At 42.5% G+C, this 27299-nt stretch overlaps 1 long non-coding RNA gene and 1 other non-coding gene across 2 annotated transcripts; both read right to left on the minus strand.

Annotated features, from left to right (window-relative positions):
- Positions 1 to 4250: 4250 nt before the first annotated feature.
- Positions 4251 to 9754, minus strand: LOC131381482 (uncharacterized). Its single transcript, XR_009210251.1, has 3 exons — positions 7394 to 9754; positions 7141 to 7300; positions 4251 to 5240 (listed from the first exon to the last, which is right to left on the minus strand). It is a non-coding gene; the product is annotated as an uncharacterized LOC131381482 (long non-coding RNA).
- Positions 9755 to 24381: 14627 nt separating this feature from the next.
- LOC116477432 (U6 spliceosomal RNA) lies at positions 24382 to 24488 on the minus strand. The gene has a single exon (XR_004250455.1). It is a non-coding gene; the product is annotated as a U6 spliceosomal RNA (small nuclear RNA).
- Between the last annotated feature and the right edge of the window lie 2811 nt (positions 24489 to 27299).

A 27299-nucleotide genomic window follows, 5' to 3' on the forward strand; every position in this document is an offset into this window, starting at 1 on the left:
CAGGCTGGAGTGCAATGGCGCCGTCTCGGCTCACTGCAACATCCGCCTCCCAGGTTCAAGCAATTCTCCTGCCTCAGCCTCCCAGGTAGCTGGGATTACAGGAGCCCACCACCACTCCTAGGTAATTTTGTATTTTTAGTAGAGACAGGGTTTCATCATGTTGTCCAGGCTGGTCTCAAACTCCTGACCTCAGGTGATCCGCCTGCCTTGGCCTCCCAAAGTGTTGGCATTACAGGCATGAGCCACCGTGCCCGGCCTAGAATAACATTTTTAAGTTATTTAGGGTCTGCTTCTCCACAAAGCGTAATGGAAAAAGTTTCATCAGAGTATCTCAGTGAGAGTTTCTGGGAGCAGCGGCTCTTGGTAGCAGCATGGAATACGTAGCATGTAGTATGCAGTATGTGAACACCATGTAACATTCAGCTGCCTCGAGCCCTCTGCCTGAGGTTCTAACATTCTCTAAGCTGCTCGTAGCCACAGCAAAGTCATAGTGGAGTTTTAATCTCTACTGAGGCAAGGCTAGAGCTTTAAAACAGACAACCAATCTCTTTGCCTACGAACCACCCAGGAGAAAGAAAGCACTATCTGTAAGAAAAGGGCACTGTTTTGCAGGTTCCTGGCATAAAGGCAAGGGCCCTGCTCTGGGAGGTCAGAGAACTTGGATCCAAGCCTTCAACGAATACCTAGTCAGCATCTGTGAGGCGCCAGGCCCTATGGGGAGCCCTGCATCATGCAATTCAAGCAAAAGAAAAACCCTGTCCACAAAGAATTCACAGTTCAGGGTGTGAGGCTGGCAAGTTAACAGCCCCAAAGTACCACGTGGGCCATAGGCATTGGAAGGCACTGAGTACGGGGTGCCCTGGTACCTTGTGGGGTTAGGGCACGGGTGTCCAATCTTTTGGCTTCCCTGGCCACATCGGAAGAAGAAGAATTGTCTTGGGTCACACACAAAATACACTAACACTAATGAAAGCCGATGAGAAAAAATAAATGCGAAAAAAATCATGTTTTAGGAAAGTTTACAAATTCGTGTTCAGCTGCGTTCAAAGCCATCCTGGGCTGCATGCGGCCTGTGGGTCACAGGTTAGACAAGCTCGGTTTAGGGGATTTTCACAGAAATTGTTCCAGGGGACAGGACTGCCATGCTGAGAGGGACAGATGGAAGATTGGGGTGGCGGGGGCAGGATCAGTGTCTGGAATCCGGCTTATGGCGGAGACGGCTGTGCGTGTCTCCTCCTCTCCAGATGGGAGCAGGACGTACCACGGACTCATGGGCCACTTCGGGCAAATTTTACCACGCCTGGGCCTCAATGTCTTCATCCATGAAAGAGGGATGAATAAAATGATTCCTTTCAGACATGAATGTATGAGAAATTCTCAAACATATTCTTCACATCTCTCCTTTCTTCCTTCCTTCCTTCTTTCCTTCCTTCCTTCCTTCCCTCCTTCTTTCCTTCCTTCCCTCCTTCTTTCCTTCCTTCCTTCCTTCCTTCCTTCCTTCCCTCCTTCTTTCCTTCCTTCCCTCCTTCTTTCCTTCCTTCCTTCCTCTCTCTCTGTTTCTCTCTCTCTCTTTCTTTCTTTCTGAGTTTCACTCTTTTAACCCAGGCTGGAGTGCAGTAGTGCGATCTCAGCTCACTGCAACCTCAGCCTCATGGGTTCAAGCGATTCTCCTGCCTCAGCCTCCCGAGTAGCTGGGACTACAGGCACCCGCCACCACGCCTGACCTCAGGTGATACACATGCTTTATCCTCCCAGAGTGCTGGGATTTGAGCCACTGTGCCCAGCTACATCTCTCCTTTCAAGAACTTATTCATTATTTATTCTTTTTCTTTTTCTTTTGGAGAGTCTGACTCTATTGCCCAGGCTGGAGTGCAGTGGCAGGATCATAAGTCACTGCAGCCTCGCCCTCCCAGGCTCAAACGATCTCCCTGCCTCAGCCTCCCGAGTAGATGGGACTCTGCAGCTCAGCTGCAAATGCACACAATCAATCCCCTCCCCGGCTAATTTTTAAATTTTTGTATAGAGACGGGGTTTCACCATGTTTCCCAGGCTGGTCTTGAACTCCTGAGCTCAAGCGATCCTCCTGCCTCAGACTCCAAAAGTGCTGGGATTACAGGAGTGAGCCACTGTGCCCGACCAAGAACTAATTCATTGAAATGTTTTTCCTCTTTCCCACTCAAAAGATGATGGCTTACATTTTTTGCCTTAAAAGTTAAAATTAAGATAAAGACTTAGCACTGGACTGGGAATTAAGTGCCCACATAAAACCAAGTTATTCATCAGCATATGGAACATGTTGTTCATATAATGAAATCACATTTTGAAAACCCTGTTTAACTTTATGCAACCAGGGTATCAGAAAAAAAAAAGAAAAAAAAAAGCAGCCAAAATGCTGGCTAAGTGACTCTGGAGACAAGCATTACAGGAATTCCAAGGACATCCTGATACAAGCCAGACAATTGTATGTAGAGGATGATCTATTGGAAGTGGGCTGGGTTTGTGCTTCTATACTTTGGGAGCTGCAGCCTTGACTTGGAAGAAGGCTCCTTCGAAACGTGTCAGGGAGGCAGCCAAAAGTGGGGTGAATGCTTATATGGAAACCATGGTGTGGGGCTCACAGCCAGGGAGAGTTGGGAAGATTTGTTTCATTTCTTGTGATTATAACCCAGTGTCTCATTTCCACTTTTATTTCCCCTCTCCACCAAACCCCCCACACCATTGTCACAGGATTCAGAAGTCAAGGCCAAGAGAAAAAGAAGGGGAAGTATAGAGGAAAGGAGAGTAGAGAGGATGGCAAAAGGAAAGGTTGGTAAAAGAGAATAGAGGAAAAGGGCAACTCAGAGAAGGGAGGAGAGGAGCAGGCCAGGCACTGCCTACCAAAATACTGAAAACAAGACTATAAATAGTGCAGGTTAAAAAAAAAATAGGCGTATGTTCATTGCAGCACTCTTCACTATAGCAAAGACATGGAACCAACCCAAATGCCCATCAATGATAGACTGAATAAAGAAAATGTGATGCATATACACCATGGAATACCATGCAGCCATAAAAAAGAATGAGATCACGTCCTTTGCAGGAACATGGATGGAGCTGGAAACCATCACCCTCAGCAAACTAACACAGGAACAGAAAACCAAACACTGCGTGTTCTCGCTCATAAGTGGGAGCTGAACAGTAAGAACACATGGACACAGGGAGGGGAACAACACACACTGGGACCTGACAGGGGGTGAGGGGTTGGCGGGAGGGAGAGCATTAGGACAAATAGCTAATGCATGTGGTGCTTAATACCTAGGTGATGGGTTGATGGGTGCAGCAAACCACCATGGCACACGTTTACCTATGTAACAAACCTGCACGTCCTGCACATGTACCCCAGAACTTAAAATAAAAATTTTAAAACACAGGTGTTTTTGTTTAAGAGTAGAGCAAACTTGCAATGTGAGTGCCAGGGATAGAGGAAGGCAGGAATGGGCAGGATCAGCTCCTCCTTGGCTCTCACCCTCTGGGATTAGGGAAATCTAGATTTTCAGAGCGCTGAGTTGTGCCCGATGGAATTTTTATTCTTGGGCCCTGAAGTACATTTACCTTTCTGCTAAGCGGTCATATTGATGTCTACAGTCCAGCAACAACAGGAAATCTTAAGGTTTTGCTCAGCTAGACTTCTTAAGAATGCATGCGATACATTGCTCTTTCTATCTAGAAATACATTTCTATTTCACCCACGGTCTCTGCAGGAGAGTGCATAGAGGGTATTTTGCTCAATCTAGAACATCCATTCAATGTACAAACCTCATATGCCTGCTCCCTCAAAGAACATTATGAAGTCTGTATCAAAAGCCTCCTCTTTTGTAATGGAGTTAAACATTATTTTCATTCTTCACTTAACCTTGGCCTGTTGCAAACTTGTACGGCAAATGTTAAGTTTTAATAAGTGAACAGAAAATCCTTGAAACTTCTGAATGTGTACCCAAGTACTCTCTGTGACTTCCTGATCTTGATGTCAGAGGTGTTTCTTTGCCTGTTTCTTTGTCTTCGTATCTGAGAGTGTAGGAAATATATGGATTTAGAGCACATTATTCCCCGCAGGGCAAATTCTCACCCTTGATCCCCCTGGGAAGAAATCTAATACACATGATTCATTCTTATCATCGTCCTATGAAGCAAGCAGTGTTCCAGAAAAAGCTCAATGCAGTCAAACAGCCTTTTATCTGTGATGATTTATCCAAATAATTTGTTATCATTTACCCCTTCTATAACATTTATTTTCTCATCCACTATTAGTATAGATTTCTAAAGCAAAATAAATCAGACATTGAAAACCACAGAGAATAATATAAGGAACCTCCATTAGTTTGCCACTGAACTTAAGAATGAAAACATTTTGCAGATACGACTGTGTATTCCTTACACATCCTCTTGCCACCCGTCTTCCCCCAAGCCCCATTCTCCTCAGTCTGACATTATTCCCTGGACACCTTTATATTTTTACTAATACATGCATGGGTATTCATTAGGATAAAGATGAAACTCTTGTAGCAACAGAAGCTCAAAATACACCAGCTTGAATAAGATAGAAATGTATTTCTGCTCCAAAAGTTCCTTTAGGTTCCTTCTTTTTTTTTCTTAGTACCCACTATAGTATTATCCTTGTCTGCAGGTTTGAGGACGGATCTGCTCCCAGGCAGGGCGAGACAGGTGCACCTAGGTTGCCAGAAGTTGTATGCATCACTTCTGCTGCTATCTGTTAGCCCAACCCAGGCCACATGGACTCTCCCAGATGCCAGAGACCATGAGAAGAAGAAGAGAAAGGGCTTGGAGAAGGATGGACCACTCACCATTTGCTGGAATAAACAATACTGCAGTCCTTGTTTTAACACTTCATTTTCATCATGTCACACTGTCAGTAACTGAATAACGGCCACCCACAGATGTCAGGGTTTATCCCTGGAACCCAGAAATGGTCTTTGCAGATGGGAGTGAAAGCAGGTCTTTGCAGAAGGGATCAAGTTAGGGATCTGGAGATGGGAAGAATTTCCTGGATTGTCCTACTAGACACTAAATACACCTTATCCTTCTCAAAGAGGCACAGGGAGGTTTTACTCACACAGCAGAGGAGGAGGCAGAGCTGGAACAGACAAGGAAAGGATTCTCCCTGAGAGCCTCTGGTACGGGCAGCCCTTCAAACACCTCCATGTGTGCCCAGCGAAACTGATTTCCAGCTCCGGCCTCCAGAACTGTGAGAGAATAAATTGGTTATTTTAAGCCACCAAATGTGTGGCAAGTTGTTACAGGGAAGGAATAAAGTTCTCTAAGTCTTTCTTTTTTTACTCAACATTATGATTTTGAGGCGTTTCCATATTGATACATGTAGTTATAGTTCATTCACTTTCTTACACGAACAGGTAAACAGATTTCCGAGGTTTTTTTTTTTCCCAATTTATCATTATTTCAAAAAAAAAAAAAGCCTTGCTGCTATAAAAATTCTTGTACATAAAAAAAAAAATTATTGTACATGTTGTCTGGTCTAAATGTGAAGATTTCCCTAGAACATGTACCTGGGAATGGAGCAGTCGGTTTGCAGGGTATGTAGGTCTCTAACTTGAATAGGAATTTCAATTGCTCTCTGAAGAGCCGTAGCATATAAGCATTCTCCTAATTCCTTGACAACAATAGGTATTAACAGACTTTTAAATTATTGCCAGTCCGAGGGGCATAAATAGGTATCTCATTGCTTTGTAAATTTCCATTTTCTATCTGTGAAGTCGAGAATCTTTTTCTATTGAGCTAAGCCAGTCCAATCAAGACTGGTCCAGGTTTTGAACACTGGCAAGAAGAAAGCCTAGACTAATTTATGTTGTTTTCACTTAATTTTACCACCAAATGGGCAAACAATCAGGGCAAAGGCTTAGGAGATAGGATCCACAGGGCACTGCCATTAGGCAAGTCCTGGCTATGCCACAGATGCCTAGTCAACACTATGTCATCAGTTATGTGGCAGGCCCGGCATAGCCCAACACACACGTTTATTGGCTTAATACAGAATTTTTTAAAATGCAGATATTAAAAATGTATTACTTACTTTGAAGAAATGAGTTTTGATTTTATGATGTTGTTCATATTTTTATCATATCATATTTTCTGACCATTAAAGAACCACTGGGATGAGGTTGAAATAACAAGAAACTTCCCAGAATGGGGCTATGTTATCAAAATAATAAGGCCAACATTGAACATGGTTAGGTGTGTGCAGATAGCATATTAAGAATGCAGATTTAGGGTGGGCACAGTGACTCCAACACTTTGGGAGGCCAAGGCAGGCGTATCACCTGAGGTCAGAAGTTCAAGACCAGCCTGGACCAACATGGTGAACCCCATCTCTACTAAAAACACAAAGATCAGCCAGGCATGGTGGGCGCCTGTATTCCAGCTATTCAGAAGGCTGAAGTAGGAGAATCACTTGAATCTGCGAGGTGGAGGTTACAGTGAGCCAAGATCGTGCCATTGCCTGCCAGCCTGGGCAACAGAGCAAGACTCCATCTCAAAAAAAATATGCAGATTTAAAAAGAAAACTTAAAGGAAAGTCAAGCATGATCCCACCATCTGAGACGATGACCGAAGCTGGTGCTATTTAAAAAGGCAAAGTGCTATCAAAATCACATGTGATCTCTACAAAAAGGAAAAGGGGAAAGTGTCTGCATCCTCCTTCATGGGAGACAGAATGTCTGGTTCTGCTCAGATTCTCAGGGGGTATATTTTTAGATGAGAAGGAGAATACCAAGAATGCATGATCAGCACTCCTAGAATCCAAAAACACGTCCCAGGGGGAATGGCATGGGTTAGTGCCATCCTTAAGATGTCGGGGGGATGGTGCAACACCAATGGTTTCTAGCACATTCCCATCTAATCCACCAGGCAGACCTCTGCAAAAGCCAGACGGATAAAGGGAGAGGTCAGTGCGTTATCCCCACAAACTTAACCAGGTTGTAACTTCAATAGCAGCTGCTGTGCCAGATGCGGTATGTTTATTAGAGCAGATTACACAGTCCTGGGCACGGGGCACACAGCTATTAACGTGACCAACGCACTCCTTTTCATACCCATCAGTAAAGGGAATCCAAAGAAGTTCACATTCACATGGGATGGACAGTAGCACACGTTCGCAGTCTTGCCCAGGTTTCGGTTAATTTTCCTGTTCTCCATTGTAATATAATCTGAAGGGTCCTGGACCATCCGGACATTCCACAGATAATCAATTGCATGGATCCGTATATTGGTGACACCATGCTAATTGAACCTAATGAGAAAGCAGTGGTAAGTGATCTGAGTACTTTAGTGAGAAACTTATATTACAGGAAATGTGAGACAAACCCTTAAAAGATTCAGGTACCTGCTTCATTTAGGGAGTTTTTAGGAATCCAGTGGTCTGAGGCATGCTACAGCATCTTCTCGAAAATAAAGAACAAGATACTGCATTTTGTACATTGTAGCATTAAGAACAAAGCACAGTGCTTGACGGGGCTATGGAAAGCAGCATATTCCATGCTTGTCATACTGCTTGAATCTATCTATCTAGAGACATGGAAGGCTGATGGCTCTGACTGGGGTGAGCAGTCAGTTAATGGATTCTGTAGCAAGTCCAGGTTGCAGTACAAACAGCCCCGATGCCTGCACCCCAATACCTAGCAGATCTCACAGTCTTAGAGTTATCTGTAGTAGAGAAAGGAACCATATGGACTTTCAGACAAGCCCCTATAGGAGAGTCACTATGAAAACCCTTAGAGTTCTACAAGAAGGCCATGTAAGCTCCAACAAAGATCCACACATCATTCACAAAGCACCCCAGGTGTGCTACCGAGCTCTGGCCAAAACCGAGCATCTGGTCAAGACATGTCAAGTGATGATGCAGTCAGAATTGCCATCCTGAGCTGGGCAAGTTGTAAGGTGGCGTGGCCCCAACAGCAAGGGGGGTCATTGTAAAATGAAAGTTGTACTTGAGACACGGAAGTTCTCAGGAGGAACGCTAGGCTGGTTTGCATATGAAAATTAATCAAGGTAATACACTTATCTGTATATTAATAATGGACAAAAACCACGTGACCATTTCAAGAGATGCAGAAAAGGGCATTTGACAAAATCCAGCACCCTTTCATGATAAAAACACTCAACAGGCTGGGAATACAAGGGAATTTCCACAACCTGATACAGTTAAAAGGCATCAAGCAAAAACCCACAACTAACATCCTCAAAGGTAAAAGATGAAATGCTTCCCCCTAACATCAGGAACCAGACAAGGATATCTGCTCTCACAATTTCTACCAAATCTTGCACTGGAGGGTTTGGCCAGGGTAATTAGGCAAGGAAAAGAAAGAAAAGGCATCCAGGTTGGAAAGGAAGTAAAATCATCTATTCACAGGTGACATGAACTTGAGTACAGAAAATCGTGAAGAATCCACAGAAAGCTAGCAAGGTTACGGGGTGCAAAATCGATATACAAAAATCAACTGTATTTCTATATACTAGCAATGAACTCCAGCCTGGGTGACGGAGCAAGATTCCATCTCAAAAAAAAAGAAAAAGAAAAAGGAAAAGAAGAATGCAGATTTAAAAAGAAAACTTAAAGGAAAGTCAAGCATGATCCCACTATCTGAGATGATGACTGGAGATGATGAGCAATCATTTTCTTATTTTCATCTAAAAATTAAAATAAGAAAACAATATCATTTACAGTAGCATAAAATATACTTAGGATAATTTAACAAAAGAAATATAAAGCTGTGCACTAAAAACTGCAGAACAGTATTCAGATATATTAAAGATGACCTAAATAAGTGGAAAGAAATCCTGCGTTCGTGGACCAGAAGAATTAATCCTGTGATGATGGCAATATTCCCCAAATCAGTCTACAGATTCAACACAATCTCTATCAAAATCCCAACTGCCATTTTTTTCTTTTTGCAAAAACGGACAAGCTGATCCCAAAATTCACATAGAAATGCAAAAGGCCCAAAATAACAAAAACAACTTTGAAAGAAGAAGAACAAAGTGGGAAGACTCACACTTCCCAATTTTAAAACTTGCTACAAAGCTACAATAATCAAGACAGAGTGGTACTTCCATAAGGATAGAGATTTAGATCAGTTAAATAGAACTGAGTGTCCAAAAATAAATCCTTACATTTGTGGTTGGGTAATGTTTGAAAAATGTGCTAAGACAATTCAATGGGGGAAAGAAGAGCTTTTTCGACAAATGATTCTGGGACAACTGAATATCTAGATGCAAAAAAAAAATGGATTTGAACCCCTACTTCTCACTATCCATAAAAATGAACACAAAAGGGATCAAAGACTTAAACGTAGGTGCTAAAACGGTAAAACTGTGAGAAAAATACAAAAACATAAGTTTCCATGACCTGAAGGGTTAGGCAATAGTTTCTTTTTCCCCAGAAACAGGCTGGTTGACCTAAAAAGAGCCTGCTTCACACAGCGTTAAAGATCTGTTTCACACTTGATGCATTACTCTTGCAATAGGCAGGGCTGTCTATGCCATCCTTGTAACACAACTCTTGCTGCGGCTGAAAAGAACACACTTAGGCGGTGTACACACACACATACACACATACAGCGTGGTCGCAGCCACTCACAAAGCCTGAATCAGGCTCTTCAAATCCTACAAGTGCTTCAACCTAGATAGTCACTGGGAACAGCAACCTCTCGGGGTAAGCCAGGAACAGTCTAGTCATGCTGATCCTGAAACTGTTTTAAATATAGCCTGCAGTATTTAATACCTTTATAAACAGAAATGAAAGTGGGTTTAAATAACGACCCAAACCAGATGGCGCAAATGTTCTGTTCTCTTCAGAAACTGAAAGAGGAACAAAAAAGAGACTCCTTCCCAAGGGAGCAGGTGCAGCTGCTGGAGAGCATCGGGGCTTTTCCTGAGCGCTGCAGACACCTACAGCCTGGGACCATGTGCTGCTCAGAATGCTCATTCTCTGATTTGTAAGCAATTAATATGGCTGTGACAGCAGCAATCCGGACACAGCAATGCAGAATTCTCAACACAATTCTACTTCCTAGCTCTAGTATTTGCTAAAATGTGCAACAACATGTTATATAAATCAACTAAAATTTGTTGAGTGTTTACTGTGAGCCAGACACTGTTGTAACAGTATTACTGCATTAACTCATTTAATCCTTACAACAATCTTATGAGATGGATTCATTTTTCAAAAAATGTACATTGAAACCCAAGCAAGTTAAGTAATATGCCCGATTCATAGAGCTTCTCACCAGAGTTTGGATTCATACTCCATAAGCCAGGTGTCTAGCCCTTACTCTCTTTTGCCAAATTGCCAGAATTATAAAAAAATGCAAAATGAAATCATCCATTCCTTGATGTATTTGTTTTCTATTGTCACTGTAACAAATTTCCAAAAATTTAGTGGCTTTTAAAATAACACACATTTATTTACTTACAATTTTGAAGATTAGAGGTTGGGGCTAAAATCAAAGTGTTGGCAGAGCTTCATTCCTTCTTGAGGCTCTAAAGGAGAAGATGTTTCTTTACCTTTTGCAGCTTCTAAAGGCCACCTACATTCGTTAGCTGGTGGCCCCCTCCTCCATCCTCAGAGCTCATCACTACAACCTCTGATTTGTTGTTCCATCTCGTTTCTCACCCTGACTCTCCTGCCATTCTCTTATCAGGACCCTCGTGATTACTGAATAATCTGAGATAACCTCCCCATATCAAGTTCCTTAACTCAATCACATCTGCAAAGTCCCTTTGTCATATAAGGTAACAGATTCACAGGTTCCAGGCCCTGGGATATGGACATCTTTTGGGGATGGTCATTATTCTAACACAGATAAGGAACTAATAAGCTCACCCATGTATCTGCATCATATGTTTCTTAAAAAGAAAGAGAAAAGGAAGAAGAATAAAATACAAGTCTGCAAGTTCATAAAGCACTTAGAGACTATCAGTGGTCAATATGGGGGTCACGCTGAATCGTCCACAATGTCAACTTCTTGGTAGGTTTATGCAAAATCAACAACTGTGGAAAGTTTCACATTAAATTCAAAATCAATAGCAGAGAGAGTTAAGAAAATCACAAATATATGGAATTAAATAACACATTCCTAATAACCAATGAATCAAAGAAAAAAAATCACAAGGGAAATTTGAAAATACTTAGAGATGAATGACAATGAAAATACAACTTACAAAAATGTATGGAATGCCACAAAAGCTGCTCATAGCAGCATTATTCATAATAGATATAAAAGCGGAAATAATTCAAATGACCATTAAATGATGAATGGATAAACAAAATGTGGTATATTCAAACAATGGAATATTATTCAGCCATCGAAAAGGAATGAAGTATTGAGACATGTTATGACATGAATGAACCTTGAAAACACCCTGCTCAGGGAAAGGAGCCAGGCACAAAAAGCCACATATTGTATGATTCCATTTATATGCAATGTCCCGAATAGGCAAATCCATAGAGACAGAAGGTAGGTTAGTAGTTGCCAGGGGCTTGGGGGAGGGAGGAATGGGGAGGACCTTGGTGCCCCACCAGAGCACACACCAGTTAACCTGTCATGGCCATGTGGCATGAGTAACAGACATTTGCTGTTTTATTTAATTTTTTATTTTTTGGGGGACAGAGTTTTACTCTTGTCACCCAGGCTGGAGTGCAATGGCACGATCTCGGCTCACTGCAAACTCTGCCTCCCGGGTTCAGGTGATTCTCCTGCCTCAGCCTCCCAAGTAGCTGGGACTACAGGCATCCGGCACCACACCCAGCTAATTTTTTTATTTTTATTTTTAGAAGAGATGGGGTTTCACCATGTTGGTCAGGCTGGTCTTGAACTCCTGACCTCGGGTGATCTGCCCACCTCGGACTCCCAAAGTGCTGGGATTACAGGCATGAGCCACCGTGCCCAGCCCATTTGCTGTTTTAAACCAATGAGATCTGGGGCCTTATTTATTATCATGGAATTCTAGTCCATCTTGATTAACAGAGGGTAATGGATAACCCGAGAGCATTTTTTCCAATATCCCAAAGGGATGGATAATTAATTACGGCCCCCCTCCTCTTCTATTTGGAAATTTCATTGCAAGTTCTTCTAAATACTCTTAGGACAGGCAACAGCTGAGTGGTCCCGATGAGCCCAGGACATCTCTAATTATTCGAATGGACTTCTCTTTCCCCTCCAGGTGCAGATGGCCGTAGCAGAATGTGGTTTGAGAGTCCCAGCAGTGCACTGAGCCCTCTGCCTAGTGAGTTCCTCCCATGAGTCTTCAGTCTCCAAGAACTGAGTTCTACTCTCATGGGCCCCAGCCTCACTCACAGGGACCCTCCAGTCACCTTTTTTATTTTTTATTTTTATTTATTTTTTTGAGATAGAGTCTCGCTCTGTCACCTAGGCTGGAGTGCAGTGGCATGATCTCAGCTCACTGCAACATCTGCCTCCTGGGTTCAAGTGATTCTCCTGTCTCAGCCTCCCCAGTAGGTAGGATTGCAGGCGTGTGCCACCACGCCCGGCTAATTTTTGTATTTTTAGTAGAGACGGAGTTTCGTCATGTTGGCCAGGCTGGTCTCGAACTCCTGACCTCAGGCAGTCACCTCCTTTAGATGATGGCCTTTCTTCTGTGGTTTCTCTGTTGTCCCCACCTCTGCCGCTGTCCCTGTATTCTACCCTGCCTCCCTAATCTACCCACCCTGGACTAGACTGAAAGACCTGGACCTAGATTGAACGTGGAACATCTCTTACCGGACTTGGTTGTAGGAATATTACCATGCGTTCATTGCAGATGCAAGTTAAAGAAGAATATTTTAAATATTCTTGGCTTAAGCTAGGCGGCAAAATATTCCAACATAAAATCTCAGATGCAGCCAAATCAGAAGAGCATGTTCTGGTGACGCGTTTCGGCAAACGCAATCATTCACGGGCTCCTCTGAGCCTAATTAACCAAAAGCCCAGCTGGGGGCTACGGGAAAATCAGCTGTGGATTCTACCTTCATTGCAACAGGTTACAGCTGCTGATTTATGACTCTTGGCAGGAACAACTGGCCCTGGGCCAGGGAGATCACGGAGGCAGCCAAGGAGCCCATGGGTTGCCCCCCTATCCCGGTCCACCCCACGGTGAGGACAGTGCTCTCCGTCACCAAATGCTCAGGATTTACATGAAGTGGGGTAGTCAGAAACTGCAGAGAGTCCATGGAAAGATAGGGGTCACCTCTTGGGGACAGCCAGGACTAGCCCTGCACTGAATCAACACTTCCGCTATTCTGCCGCTGAGCCTTTGCTCCCCCATCCCACGCCAGTCGTTTCCTGCCAAGCGTCTGGTGCCTTCCTGCTGATCCCAGCTGTTTCTTCCCAGGGGCGGCCTAGCAACCATTCAGCCCTGGCATCCTTTCCTTTTAAAGGCCACCAGTCTCCCTCCTTCCTTCGAGCAAGGGGACTGCAGAGCGCACCCTGACCAAAGCGTTCACACTCAAGTGTTTATGGCTGCATGTCTTCTTGCACAGGGATGTCTGCGTTTTAAATACCGGCTTCCGGACATGACTCACTCTGCGAAATAAATCTGTAATGGATATTTCCTTTCTAGAACAAATGGAGTGGAAGTGGGAGCTTTTGGCATCTCTTGAAATTTCATTTCGAGGTAAAATTTCATTTTGAGGTAAAATTATGAGAATTTCCTTTCTCATCACGCAAGGCCATTCTTACTCGAAATGTGTGTTGAAAGAAATGCAAGGGGCTCTTACGAAGCAGAGGTTCAGGGCAGCACAGACACTCATAGGCTCAAGAGCGAACAGACAGGGAAGGAGCTAAAAGGGAAAGCTTTTTCTCAGATAGCACAGCTAGTTCCTAAGACGAAGGGTCATGTCCCAGCTGCTGCAGCATTTTCCCAAGTTCTCCGTTTCTTCTAAAATCACACATTTTCTCAGTGCTTTTTGGCTTACTATCTTTAATAGGCATATAAACGTTTTAAAAACTCACATCAGTATTGATAGCTTTCCCATAGATTAAACATATTCTTAAACTCTCACTGCCCACATCCACCAAATAGAAACACAATGAATTTTAAGGCAAAAGCACTCCTTGCCTCAAGGTACCCGTAATATTACCCACTGTGATAATGTTGTCTGTCCCGCTATAAATCGTGTCCCATTATTATGAATAATTATCTTTCAATAATGGTTAATTTAGAATTCTATGCTCTTTTTTTTTTTATTTAAAATGTGTAGTGGCTCACATCTGTAATCCCAGCACTTTGAGAGACTGAGGCCAGGAATTCCAGACCAGACTGTCTCTACAAAAAAAAATTAATTAAAATAATTTAAAAAAATTTTAATAAAATGTGTGTGCCCTTACTGTACTTATTTTCTCGTTATGAAAATGTACATTTTTTCTTATGAAAAACACCATGCTAGGTTATTACAGAAAATTTAGAAAACAGAAATTATAAATAAGAAAAATCTTTCTGGCTGAGTGCAGTGGCTCATGTTTGTAATCCCAGCACTTTAGGAGGCCAAGGCAGGCGGATCACCTGAGGTTGGGAGTTCAAGATCAGCCTGGCCAACACGGTGAAACCCTATCTCTACTAAAAATACAATAAATTAGCCAGGCATGGTGGCATGTGCCGGTAATCCCAGCTACTTGGGAGGCTGAGGCAGGAGAATCGCTTGAACCTGGGAGGCAGAGCTTGCAGTGAGCTGAGATCGCGCCACTGCACTCCAGCCTGGGCCACAGAGCGAGACTCTGTCTCAAAAAAGAAAAGAAAAATCTTTCGTAGGTGCATGACAAGGAATTCTCCCAGTAATTTATTCTCTGCATATATATGCGTATATATACATATTTTTTTAAAAATCAGAATCACACTATATTTAGTGCAAACTTTTTTTGTCATTTAGTAGAGTGTATTTTTTTCTGATGTTCAATATTCTTCTGTGTGATAGACATGCCAAATCCATCTCTAGACTCTATCCTTTCCCCTGAATTTAACTGAGAGTTGACACTATGCACCATGTGATCCCAGTTCAGAACATCTCTTCACTTATGTCCACCAAATACCTTCCCCACACCCGTGATTGGACCAGGTCTGGATTAGACTCAAATTGGGCCAATCAGAATCTCTCTCCCAGTAATTTGGAATTGGTCTGTTGCTAGAGTCTGTTTGTGTTTCCCTAAATTCGTAAGTTGAAACCTATTCCCTCAGTGGGATGGTATTAGGAGGTGAGGCTTTCGGGAGGTGATTAGGTCATGAGGGTGAAGCCCCCATGAATGGGATTGGGGCCCTTATAAGAGAGGTCCCAAAGAGATTCCCCACCCTTTTCACCGTGTGAGGAAACGGCAAGAAGGTGGCTGCCTGTTAACCAGGAAGTGGGCCCTCACTAGACACTGAGTTTGCTGGCACCTTGATCTTGGACTTCCCAGCCTCCAGAACTGTCAGAGATAAATTTCCTCTGTTTATAAGCTTTCAGTTTATGATATTTTGTTATAGCAGCCAGAACTGACTGAGACAGGCCTGTAAGGCTGAGTCCGTTAGACCATGATGAAGGCCTGTGTGCTGCGCAGTTGAACAGCATCTAGGCAGGCACTGCTAAAATCGAAAGGATGTGCTCCATGCAAAGGGAATTTATGAGGGAGTGGAGACAGCATGAGTAGGCCAAGTGAGATGATCTAAAAAGAGAAGCAGAAAATTAGAGTAGACCTGTTGAGAGAGGCAGGGACAAGATGCCACAGATGTCCATGGATGAGACAGTGGGCAGCCCTAACACCTGCTCCACTCCCCACGTGACCTGGCTGAACTTCTCATCTTCACGAGTTTGCTTGTTTTGGCTTTTCAGTAATTTGCGTTTTTACTTACTGTACTCATTCAATTCGATTTCACCTGAAGAGCACTGACTAAGAAAATCATAGTTATTTTAATAGCTGCCTGGTTTTCTAGTGTATAAATATACCATAATTCATGTAATCAATTCCTTTTTGGTTAGATATTAAGATGTTTCTATTTCTTAACTATTCTATTTAATAAAGAACACTATAATAACTATCATTCCAACTAAACGTTTGCAAATATTTCCTTAAGGTCAAATATGCAATCAAATGGGGTTGCATCAGATGAGAAACTATGGGTCAAAAAAATTAACATCATTTGTGCATTTCATTCCTGGTAGCGAGATGTCTGAACGTTTCTGTTTTCTGCATCCTCACCAATATTAGGTTCACTACTGAAAAAAGAAACAATTCTGCAAATTAAAGTGGTTAAAAATGTTGTCTCCTCATATTAATTTAGATTTCTTTGATTCCTGGAATTGCACATACTTTCCTCTATTTATTGTTCCATTCATTTTCTTCCAATATGAAATGTTTATTTATGTCTTTTACTCATTTTCTTTTATTTAGATGTTCATTTATGTCTTTTTGATTTGTGAGTGCTCCCTCTCTCTCTCTGTGTGTCTGTCTCTCTCTCTCTCTCCCTCTGTCTCTTTGGTTTTGCTTTTGGTTTGTTTTTTTTTTTCAAAGACAATGTCTCACTATGTTGTCCTGGCCAGATTCAAGCTCCTGGGCTCAAGGATTCCTTCCATCTCAGCCTCCTGAGTAGCTGGGACTGCAGGTGTGTGCCCCTACCGCCTGGCAGGATATTAAACTTGATTCCTACACACTTGAAATTTGTCTTCTCCTATCTAGTTATGTGCCTCTGAATTTTATATATGAAATATTTGATAGACATTAAAAATATATTTGTATAGTCATGTGTTGAGATATTTTCTGTTGTACTTTAGTCCTTTGATATCATAACTAGAAAGTAGTTCATCTGCCTAAGATTATATAATCATATACTTTCATTTTTAAGAAGACACATTAAAAAGGAAATGAAATACCATAGCACTTAGAAATCAAATACTTAAAAGACATAAAATAGAGACAGAAAGCAACATATACTAAAATAAAGACAAATCCATCACCAAGCCACCTTTAAATTTCAGCAACACTGAAAGTTACCAATTATGAAACCATTCTTCCTATAGAAAAATAAAACAGACATTTTATCTCAGAATAAAATTCATTTTAAAACTATTTCCATCCTGCCTTAGACTTGCCTGTATTATTTAAGTCATTAAAAAGTGCCAAGGGCCAGGCGCAGTGGCTCACACCTGGAATCCCAACACTTTGGGAGGCCAAGTTGGGTGGATTACCTGAGGTCAGGAGTTCGAGACCAGCCTGGCCCACATGACAAAACCTCCTCTCTTGACTATTTTTAGTAAAATACAAAAATTAGCCGGGCATAGGGGCTCATGCCTGTAATCTCAGCTACTCAGGAGACTGAGGCATGAGATTTGCTTGAACCCAGGAGGTAAAGGTTGCAGTGAGCCAAGATCACGCCACTGCACTCCAGCCTGGGTGACAGAGTGAGACTCTGTCTAAAAAACAAAAACAAACAAACAAAACAACGATAAAGAAAAAGAAAGAAAACAAAAAAAAGTACGAGGGAAAAAAATAAGACAAGAGATATTAATTCACGCAGCCAAGACCCAACTGTTTCTCTTTTTCCTGTGGATAAAACTGCAGAGAGGCAGTGATGAGAGAAAATCTACTCTAGCTCTCCGAATTCACATGACCCCATTCGCTGGCGTGGTGAAGCAAGAAGAGGGCTCATTTGGATGTGACGTGTTGTCATCTGGTGAATTGTGGGGTTCCTATTCAGAAACATCCGTGGAGAGTCTGAATTGGGAGCTATGGAACACTGCATAGAGCCTCTAATTCACATGATTAGTCTTATTATCATTTTTTTTTTTTGTCTTGTGACTAGAGAGAGGAGCTAGAGGGAGGAGTAAAATGATGCCCCGTGGGTTGCAGGAGTTATTCAGTCATGAGATGTAGCAGGGACCCGGGATGGGACAGGGCGGGGATGGGAGTAAAAGGCGAGAGAGAAACCAGGGGAAATCAAGGGCATGTTGCAAACCAGCTGATGTGGGGTGTTCTGTAACTGAAGGAGGTACTGTTATCCCATTCTACAGACGAGGAAACAAAAGCTCAGAGAGGTCTAGTAACTTCCCGTGGTCACACAGCCAGTGAGGTAAGAAGTTGGGATTTGGAAAACATGATGTTGGAAATAACAAGAATAAGTGAAGGCACTGAGAAGGATCAAAATCCAACATGAACTAGGTGGTGAGGACCAGCTCTGTAATTGAGGGGGGGGTCTTGTGGCTGATCCTGATGGGCAGTGTTCAGATGGCCAAAGTTCAGAATTTAGCTCTGAATTCTATCTATTCAAGCATACAATGCATGTCTTAGTAAGAATGGCTTCAACTGGTATGCTAACTTTTTAGGTCCTTTCATTTTATTCTGACAACAATCCTTGCGGGTAACCCAGTACCTATTTTAACACTTTGCTTCAGAGTTAGAAGTTTTTATGAATTGACTTTATGGAAGAATGTTTACAAGTATGTTTAAATGTTATGCTGTGGTTATCAAACAAGACCCAAGCCTAGTCAGGCCTCTTAAGCATGGAGAGAGATGAGCCTTCTCAGTGATCTGCGCCTTTAAGGAGGGCTCCGCTCTCCTGTCTGCATCGCAGTGCTGCATATAAATGGCCTCTGTGGCTTCAGCCTGCTTATTTCCATTCAAAGTGTACACTCTGCTTTTTCCCCAAAGTAAAAGCATTTCCAGGAGGGCCAAGCACATCTCTTTTTTGTAGACTTCCTCTTGGCAGAGTGAATACTGCTGATTTATAAATTACATGGAGGTGTGCAAAGAAGATCAAGGTTCAGTGGATGTGAGTCCACGTATGGCACCTCCCACAGGCCCAGACGCTGCCCTTAATTCTCAGCTCATCGCTTCTGCCAACCTTGTCAGTTCTGGCCACTCAGGCAGCACTCTGATCAAAGCAAACGTAGTTGTCTTCCTCTTAGAAAAGAGGAAATAGGGTTCTTCCTTTTGCAAGTTAACATACTTAAAGCATCATTTCCCTTGTTGAATTTTTCCTGCTCCTTATTTGAAATGGGCTCCTACGCCTTCATCGGGGGCCATTTTCATTGGCAAAGAAATTGTCCTCTGTTTTTTGTTTGTTTGTTTTTACTATCAGATGCAGAACTCTTTCTATTTGAATGAAATCTTTATAAGAAAGAGGATACGCCTTCGATGATGACACTCCCCTCCCATAATCTGATGCTAGAATGCAGTGGAATGCACATTGCTTCCCATCACAAATAGCCACTGCAAAGGAGAAATTCTTGGCATTGTGGACTCACTACTTCCTGTGGATAATTACTGGAAATGTATGCATGTGCATGCATATGTGTATATGCGTGTGTGCCTGTCCAACATGCTGGGTAAAACTTTTGGATCTTTGAATCATACTGACTACATGGAATACAAACATGACACTGCACCTTGTGGATTGTCACAGTCTCCCTGTTTCTCTTGGCAATGCTGGCTGGTTGTCTCACCACTTAATGAATGAAAGAAGAGGGAAAGGGAAGGAAAGGGGATGAAGAGGAAGAAGAGGAGAGAGGGCAGGAAGCTCTGACAAACAGAGCCCCACTCACTGGCTCACTTTCCAGCCTCTACTGTTATTCCTTCCTTCTGGGCTCATACCCTGGGTCTCCAGCCAACTGGTGATGAGAGTCCCAGGGACTTGACTGCCTTTTCTCCTGACTGGTGCTTCGAGACAGAGAACTGCAGCCCAAGGCCATTTTACCTTTGCAGTAGAACGTGAGAATTAAAACTGATCTTGGCTGGGTGCGGTGGCTCACGCCTGTAATCCCAGCACTTTGGGAGGCTGAGGCGGCAGGATCACCTGAAGTCAGGAGATTGAAACCATCCTGGCTAACATGGTGAAACCCCATTTCTACTAAAAATACAAAAACTTAGCCGGGCATGGTGGCATGTACCTGTAATCCCAGCTACTCAGGAGGCTGAAGCAGGAGAATTCCTTGAATCTGGGAGGTGGAGGTTGCAGTGAGTGAGATCGCGCCATCGCACTCCAGCTTGGACAACAAGAGCAAAACTCCATCTCAAACAAACGAACAAACAAAAAAATACTGATCTCAATTCAGGCAGGCTCTGTGGCTCACACTTGTAATCCCAGCACTTTAGGAGGCTGAGGAGGGAGGATCATTCGAGGCTAGAAGTTTGAGACCAGCCTAGGCAACAGAGCAAGACCCCATATCTACAAACAATAAAACAGAAGTGATCTCAATGCAGTAGACATGAGGAACAGCATGGTGAGACAGATCAAGTGATTTTTTTCCCATGGCCATCAGGACCAGGACAAAAAGCCTGTTCTTTGGACTTCCTCAGTCCTATGTGACACCAGACTCAGGCTTCTTCTTCACACCCCCCCTTAGCTCACCCTGGCCTCAGCAGCTTCATCCTGGCCTTGGGAATACCTGTCACACAGAGTGGGGACCAACACCACCATGTTTACAGACACACCACAGCAGTGGTTTCCAACCATGGGTGATTTTGCCTCCTTGGGAGATTGTTGGTAATGTCTGGAAATAATTTGGGTTGTCACAGCTCGGGGGAAGGGGTGTGCCACTGGCATCTAGTGGGTAGCAGAAAAGCCCCCCGCAACAGACAATCATCCAGCCCCAAGCGCCAATAGTGCCGAGGTGGAGAAACCCTGACCTTCCCAACATCCCAAGGTTGTTTCACCAAATCCAGAGTCAGATCTGCCCCGGGGTTGGTTTTGGAAGGTGCTTTTGCATATCTGTGGATGGTGAGAAGTTCTGAGACTGTGGGGGCTGCTGGCCAGGGTGGTGGGAGAGTTAAAATATCTGGGCTGGAGAGTCCTGGCTCCGACCTTAACCATCTGTGCACTCAAGAAGCCACTTTCTGTCTCAGGCTCAGATTGCACTGGAAGATATCTCTGCCCCAGTGTGGTCAGGGTTGTGGAGACTTGAAGCCAGTCCGGTGCAGCCCACAGAAAATGCTTTGGAAATGTCTGAGCACCTTAGGTGGGCTCGGCTGAGGCTGACACTTTGAGTATATGGTGGTTATTGGCTTTCACTCCACGTGGTCAGAGTCCAGCCCCTGTGTACAAGGACACCCTGACCAGGCTTCATCGGCCCCTTACCCACTCACTGCTCAACTCCCCTCTGAACAGGTGGAGTGAGGTCCCAACACTCCCCTGCATATAGCCTGCTCCGTTCCCATATCATTCTCTACTAGCAACCATTTGTTTTACCTCCATGCTCTTTCCTCAACCGCCAACCTCTGTCTTCATAACCACCATGAACAATGTCTACGATTCATCTATATCCCAGACCAGACACTCCATGATGGCAGAGCCATGGGCCCATCTAGTCTCCTAGTGTGGCAGCAAATCCTCACAACCACTATGAAACCTTTCTAGTGACCACTCTGAAAAGGATGGCTCTCCTGCCCCATGTCATCCCCAGACCCTGACCTGAGCCACTCCCCACGCATCTCATTCATGATACCCTCTGACTCAAATAACTCTTCTTGGAGGATTCTTGAAGTTTTTTGAGAATTGCTGTTCAGAATAAGTTATCTCTACTAGAAATGTCTTGAGGTCCATGAATAGGCATCTAGGATGCATTACGCATAGGAGATGCTCAACAAATATTTGCCACCTCGATTTGGTAATCAACAGGCCCGACAGATGTCATGGCATCGTATTTCTCTGTGTTGTAATTGGCATATGTCTCAGGGGGGCAATTACTTTTTAGTTTCCGTCATTACTGCTACACAGATCTGTTTCTTACTTTTTCTTATCACTGTTAGTTTCCTGCCATTTCACCAGAAACTTATAGCAGAGAGGAAAAAAGAAAACAAAACTCAGAGAAAGAAGGGATGAGATGGAATCCAACCAAAACCTCAGTGCCACCGCTGACCCCAAATCTGAATTTAAAAAAATAACATAAAATAATTAAAAAATAAAAAAAAATTCTCTGGTCCAAAACTTTTAGTTATTTTTTTTCCATCCCTCAGAAACACTAAGTTAGAAATTAAGTAGTAAGTGATTTGGCTTTTCTTTTGTATATTTTAAAATATATAAACATGGACACATTCTTTGGGAGCTTTAAGTCTTTTAACTCAAACGAGAATTAATTTCAGTAAACTGCCGTCAACGTGGTGGTTGTGAACGACAGTCTGTTTATGTGCAAAGCCGTACTTTTCTATCGAGTCTATTCTTTGAACTGATAAATCTCCCCTGAGCAGAAACCACGGCCACAAAATGTCGCAAGCAGAGAGCACAATGCTGCAAGCACTTAGCAGCTCAAAGTTTTTACACCTCGGCTCTACGGTGGCAGCTGCATTCGGCAGCATTGCGTAGCAGCAAGATTTTCACTAACTGTGTGGGGCCCCAGGATGTGTTTTGGTTTTGCAAGCTCTTTTGCAGTCTCTGCCTTCCTGTTCCTCTGTCTCGGTGTGCTCTCACACACACACAATGCAGAAGACAAGTGCACGTCTTTTACAATTCAAAACCAGAAAAGACCAGAACATTTTTAATTCGTCTGAAAATAAAAAAAATAGCAGCTCTGAAAGATGTGTTCCTCTATCTCTTTCCTCTGGAAGGCTGCAATTTAATATGTTTATGGGGAGAAGTGATCCTTACAATCCCAAGAAAAGTAGGGGGGAGTCGGGGGAGTCTCAACCCAATTATTTGGCAGTCAACTTTGCCCCTCCAATAAATGAAACTGCAAAGCTGTCTTTTACCGGATACCCAGGCACTGACAGCAAACTGCAGGACCACAGCTTCACATCCATTCCCCGGGGGCATGATTTAAACCCAGAAACCTGTCATCAGGAGGGAAGTGGAGAACGGCTCCAGGACTAGCTGAGAAGCGATGGTGAAGGGTTTTTGTCTCCCTTTCAACCCTGTAAACCTAAGTGAACCCGATCTCTGATTGATTATGCAACACTTTGCATTCAATGGCTGAAGGATAGTCTACTCATTAAATCAGCGATTCTTAGCAGAGCTATTTCTGCTAGATGATATTGTTGGGTGCTGGGAGGGCGGTGCCAATAATGAGAAGGAAGTAGCCGTCTCAAGTTGGCAAAACTCCCGAGGAAGTTTAACGACAACAACAACAACAACAAAAAAAACTTCCGTCAGCATCATTGCCTGCAAAATGGATGCCATTCTTTTTGAGATTAAGGAATCCAGTGAACAAATACAAGTCAATCACATTTACTACGGAAAACAATTACTCAATTCAGCGAAAGGAAGTATAACATCTACCGGAGTTCTTGCCTTCCATTCTGAAGGGACATGGAGAGGGGACAAGGTTTCTTCCTCATCTCAGATGGATCCTTTGCAGAATTCACGCTGATGAAGGTTAACCTGTTTCTCTTCATCTCTGTTATGAGTTATTAATGTCTGGTATCAGTTATTTGCAATTTTAAACTATTTTGCACAGCGGCACCTAACACCGTGGTATTATGTCTAAACGGGGATTTCTTGGTCTTCAACAGCACACTTGGTGTGACTACAGAAGGTATCATCGTGGTTATTTATAAGATGTGTTTTCTTTTATGGTTTTCATTTCTCCCCCACTTCACTCGGAATAACATCATCTCCTATCTATCTGGGGATGAAAGATGATTACCTTTTTGTTCAGAATCCACTAAACTAATACACTTCTTCTGTTTGTTGCTAAGCAACCAAGCTGGGTTACCCAGAAGAAGCAGACTCCACTGTCAGTTACCTGCTCCTTTCTGATAATTGACCATCAGAGAGTTTGCCTGGTAGGGGGAAGAGCTAGTAGTCAAAAGACTTGAGAAATTTTTTTAAAAATTCAACGATCCAAAGGTTTGCCAAAGCATTCTATCCTAGATAAACAAATGATGGCAAACGCACCCAATAGGTTACTAATCGGTAATAAAAGGAACAGTACGCCACACACAGGAATTGGGATGAAACTCAGATGCATTAGAAAGAATCTCGACACAAAAGAGTCCATCCCACGCATTCCAGCTCATGTCTGTGAAACTCTAGAAAAGGCACATCGAATCTAAAGAAACAGAAAGTGATCAAGGGCTGCCGGGGGCTGGGAATGGGCATCCCCAGCGACAGGGTGAAAGGAGCTTGCGATGGTGGAAATGCGCCATCATCTACGCCTTTATTTTTATTTTTATGGATTTAGGGGGTACAAATGCATTTTAGTTACACGGATAGATTGCATAGTGGTGAAGTCTGTGCTTTTAGTGTAACCATCACCTGAACGGTGTAAATTATACCCAATAGGTTATTTCTCATCCCTCACGCCCCTCCCATCTTCCCACCTTTTGGAGTCTCCAATGTCTATTTTTCACTCTGTTTGTCCATATGTACCTATCGTTTAGTGAGAACATGCAGTATCTGACTTTCTGTTTCTGAGTTACTAAAAATACGGAAGGCATCACGAATTTGCAAGTCATCCTTGCACGGTAGTCCCACTAATCTTCCCTGTATCTCTACTATTTTAGTATATGTGCTGCTGGAGGGAGCACCCCATCATTTATATATTAATTGTGGCTGAGATTACACAGATACAAATCAAAATGCCATTTAAATGGATATCTTTTATTGCATGTAAATTAATAAAAAAAGAAAGCTATTAGTGTGCATCACAGTTTATTACATTTTGACTTAGTTGTGTTATTTTTAGGGTTAGGAAGTCCTTTCCTATTGAGAGTCATTGTTTTACAGGGAAAGGCAATTCATGTCACATAAGTAAAATGCAACTTCATTTTTAAAGGAAGAATTTCATTTTTTAAAGAACATTTACTTGAGAAGTATTATAATAGATATTTCTTCCTTGGTTCCTTTTTTCCTGTCATTTTAATTTTTATTAAAATTATACATGCAAATAATTTAGAGCATCCTACTTATTGGAAGCAACAACTTTCAATTCTTTTCAGCTATTTTTTTGGAATCAGTTTTACATTTCTAGTAAAATGTTTATACTACTGCTTTTTGACTTTTCAGATTTTGCTGTCTTGGTTTCTAACTCTAGAAATTCAGTATATAATATTCTTTCTCACCCTCTCTCCTTCTCTCACGACACACACAGACACACACACACACACAGACACACACACACACACACACACTTCCCGGTTCCTTGTCTTCCCGATGTAGTTATACCATAATTTTGTTTAGATTTGATGTTTACCTTCTTGTGACTGTGTAAATGCCATTTGTTGCTGATATGAGTAGTAAACTACAATTACTTTTCCTTCCCTGCACAGCTTTTTGTTTTCCCTGGAGTTAATAGGTGCCAGGTTTTGTTTTGCGCTATTTGTTTGCTCAAGGGTCACTGCACACCTACCATCCTGGATCTTCCTCCACTATCATCGGGTTGACTTTATTCACCTCTCATGGGACAGACACAGCTGTGCACTGGATCACATGTCTTATGAAATTCCCTTTCAAGGGATAAATGACAGCTCTGCACAACTACAAACAGGGACACTAAGACCAATAAAAAGACACAGGCTAGCATGAAATAAGAGGTTTATGGTCTGATTTGCTGTTAAAGTCATGTCCTTGTTGTGCAATGGAAAACTGCAAGAGCAAAGATATTCTTTAGAGAGTGGACCCTAGCCAGATCATGAAGGTTTCACGTTGCACGAAAAGACTCTGGACTTATGCCTTTCATGAAACTGGAATGTCCCCTAATATGTTTACCAGTCTTTCTCCCCTCATTCCTGCACACTGTAACCAAAGGAGAAACACTCTCCTCGTTACTGCAGACAGGGATATTCTGAGGGGCCCTGAACAGATGGGACCTTAGGTGACCCTGGTGCCTTTGCATAGAAGAACGCTTCTCATAAGATAGTTTAATCTAACATTATTTATAACGAGGAGTCACCAAAAACAACTAAAGTATCTGACAACAGAGGGCAATTTCTAAAGGTTGACTTTTTTAAATTTATGTGTGTGTGTCTATATATGTATATAGACACATACTATTGCACTTCACACACAATCTCTAAGTATCACAACAAACCCGCAAGGTAGATATTTGCATGACCTTTTTACAAAAGAAGAAACTGAAGTACAAAATGGGAATGTGACCTTCCCAAAGCCATTTAGCAATGAAAGGATAGAAGTTTAATTCCAAAGCCAGTACTTGTTACCGCGTATTATGCTGCATGATAGGCAAGACATCCTTTCCAGACATCCTGTCCTAGGATTATGTTTTGGTCTCTTGAGCAACACTCAACAGATATGTCTTCATTTTTAGTAACCTGTGAAGTAAGAAATTGGGAACTCCTAAAGGCTTCACTAGCCGGGACTAAGCACTTCAAGTAGGCAAAGGGGCAGATACTCAGAAAACCAGTGAAGGCCGGGGGGACACCAACAGCGTTTCCAGGGCTGTGAGTTAAAAAGGTAAACAATGCAAGTCTATTGGCAGACGGCCAACAGTCCTGTCCGACCTCACAGCACAAGATTTTCAGAACTGCATGCCCTTGACCAATAGAAACCCTGCAAAATACATGCTAAGTATCACTATTTTGAAACTTGAGAGGACTGCAGAAATATCCAGATGGCTTATATCCAAGAGAATTTTTGAGATACCACAGAAAATATAACAAGAGCTCAAATACAGAGATTTTTCCATTAAAAAGTACAGTGTGTAGCAACTTGTGAATCAAAAAAAAAAAAAAAACACAAAACAAAAAACAAACAAAAAAACCAGCTGTTACTTTGGCTGCCATTGCCATAATCTTGTTTCCTAACTGGGGCTCAGTGGAAGAGATTAATCTTCAAAGGCATACTTTGAAATAAATCTACACAGGAATGAAGACTAAAATCAGAGAAAACATGGAAGGGTTGGTAATTAGACTTCACTGTTTCCGAAGCAATTAGGCTGCAGAGAGCTATGCCATCCATCCAAGCAACAGTTTGAAAGAGAATCCTCGCTTTGTAAAAGATTAAAAGAAAAACAATACACAATCAGTGAGGCTTTGTAAACTTACCTATATTAGCAGCAATAAGGCTGAAATTAGGGTTTTACAGCTTGATCACAATTCTCAAAACAATTCACACTAAAATATAAACTCCTAAATATGCATTAATAGGCTATCCCTTCATGGACATTTATGTGAAGGCAAAGATGGAACATTCTCATTGCAGAATTTCAGATAGGAGAGAGTAGAGTCTGAATCACCGAGCTAGAAAGGACCTGAGAGATCACCTGTTCCAATTTCCTCATTTTATAGACACCTTGGGCATAAAGGTGTAGGTAATTAGCAGGTGTTAGAACTCAAATTTCCTGACTCCCCTCGCCAGTGTGTCTCTATAGGAGGGGAGGT

Source organism: Hylobates moloch, unplaced genomic scaffold (assembly GCF_009828535.3).
Source record: "Hylobates moloch isolate HMO894 unplaced genomic scaffold, HMol_V3 SCAFFOLD_2, whole genome shotgun sequence".
Taxonomy (NCBI): domain Eukaryota; kingdom Metazoa; phylum Chordata; class Mammalia; order Primates; family Hylobatidae; genus Hylobates; species Hylobates moloch.